We start from the raw sequence: 2,227 nt of genomic DNA, 5'->3' as shown, positions 1-2,227 counted from the left end.
AACATAAAGGAAAATCAACCATTCTTATTTCTTGATTTCTTGTTTCTTAAAGAAGGAATTTTTTGTTATTCTTGTTAAAATTAACCATTCTTATTTTTCAAATAGGGAATTAACTTTATTTCTTATCTCAAATAGCGAATTAACTGGAGAAACCTGGCAGCTGCTTGAAAGGAAAAAAAATGGATTATCGAAAGAATGAGGAAGAAAGAGAAGGAAAAAATGTGTTTGGCCTATTCTGTTTTTTTAATTAAGTGTTGATAATTTTATTTTTTTTGTGTTAATGATGTCATTGATTAATGAAAGGAATATTATTTGGTGTTCATGGTGTGTATTGTTGTTGTAGCCTTGTAGGTATGTTAATGGAGTGGGTATTTTGTTAATGGAGTAAAATTTTGTTATCATTCTTGAAAAATTCAACCTCCATTAACCTCCATTAATGGAGGATAAAGAAAGTTGTGTGGAGAAAGTTAGGTGGAGAAGGCAACTCCAAAATTATGAAAATATCCCTCAAAAATTATGAAAATACCCTCAAAACGCGTTTAAATACACTCTCTTTGCTGAATCAGCAAAAGGTGTCAGAATGACACACTTTTTGCTACTTGAGGTGTTAAAAGTGAAAAACGTTCACTTGAGGTGTCTAAGTGAAAGTTGGTGCCAAGTTCAGGGGCTGGCGATGGGTTAGGCCTTAGAGTAATGGTGAAAATTCTTGGCGGCAAAAACCAAAAAAAAAAAAAAAAACTTCCTAATGATATTAAAAGTTTATTCAAGATCTCAACAATTCAAATTTATTCAGATTATTAAGCAATTAAATTTTAATTAAAAAATAAGTTTGAACCATTTAAATTTAGATATTTACTATGTATAAGCAAACAAGACTCAAAAATTTAAATTATGTTATGAAATATAAAATAGAGAAGAAAAAGAGTAGAAAGATAAGAGAGAAAAATTCTTATTTCTTGAGGGATTCTCTTGGGATCCTTGAGGATTATATGATTGAGAATACAATGAACAAAACTCCTCTATTTATAGGGATTCTCTTGATAGATCTTATTAAATCTCGATAGACATTCACTCTAATGCAAATACATTTATAACACTCCCTCTTGAATGTCTAACTGATAGATAATGTGCCTCGTTAAAACCTTACTAGAAAAAAACTCAGTAAGAAAAAAATCTAGTGAAGGAAAAATAGTACACATCTCTAACAATACACATATAGGCTGCCTTATTAAAACCCTTACAAGGAAAATCCAGTGGAATAAAACCTTGAAAGGAAAAAAGAGTACAACATGTATTTGCTCCCCCTGATGAAAACATCAATAAACTTTTGCATCCCGATCTTGTGCACCATCTTCTTGAAAGTTGCAATTGGAGGAGATTTGGTGAATAAATCAATCACATTATCACTTGAACGAATCTATTGCATGTTAATATCACCATTCTTTTGTAGATCATGTGTATAGAAAAACTTTGATGAAGTATGCTTCGTTCTATCTCCTTTTATGAATCCTTCATTAAGATGTGTTATGCATGTTGTTTTATCTCTGTATAAAATTATGGGTACATTATCGCATTTTCAAACCATATTTTTCTTGAATGAGATGTATTATGGACCTCAATCATACACATTCTTGGCTTTGCTTCATGAATAATTATTATCTCAGCATGGTTTGATAAAGTGACTAGGTAGACTGCTTTGTATATCTCCAAGATATAGCAGTATCCCCATATGTGAATACATTTTATATTTGAGATTGAGATTTATGTGGGTTAATTAAATACCCAACATCAGCATAATCAACAAGATCGGGACTGCAAAAATAAGCTCATATCGATAGTCCCTTTTTAGATACCGTAATATGTGTTTGATCTCATTCCGATGTCTCCTAATAGGAGCAGAACTATACCTTGCTAATAAATTGACTGAAAAGGTTATATATATCAGGCCTTGTAGTATTTGCAAGATACATTAGTATTGTGCACCAATTGCACTAAGATATGGTACTTTGGGACCAATCCAATTTGATATATTTCTCATTTCAGCAAATAATCTATTGCTTTTGAAAACTCTCCAAGAGTTTCAATAATTTTAAAGTTATAAGCTTATACAATATAAGGATTATCAATAAGATTCCCAGAAACTTTTATATTTTGAATCCTTAAAGAAGTTTTCATATAAATTTTGTCCAGTGACAATATTCAACATTTCATGTGTGACATCTTCAAG

At 30.7% G+C, this 2,227-nt stretch overlaps 1 long non-coding RNA gene across 2 annotated transcripts in view; it reads left to right on the top strand.

Moving 5' to 3' along the window:
• LOC107866110 overlaps positions 1-396 on the top strand; it is a 4,211-nt gene extending 3,815 nt beyond the window's left edge. For both annotated transcript variants that reach the window (XR_007053696.1, XR_007053697.1), the window contains one exon: positions 136-396. This is a non-coding gene — a long non-coding RNA (uncharacterized LOC107866110). The remainder of the gene's footprint in view (positions 1-135) is intronic.
• The last annotated feature ends 1,831 nt before the right edge of the window (positions 397-2,227 follow it).

Source organism: Capsicum annuum, chromosome 3 (assembly GCF_002878395.1).
Source record: "Capsicum annuum cultivar UCD-10X-F1 chromosome 3, UCD10Xv1.1, whole genome shotgun sequence".
Classification (NCBI taxonomy): Eukaryota; Viridiplantae; Streptophyta; class Magnoliopsida; order Solanales; family Solanaceae; genus Capsicum; species Capsicum annuum.
This window is presented reverse-complemented; position numbering and strand designations above follow the sequence as displayed.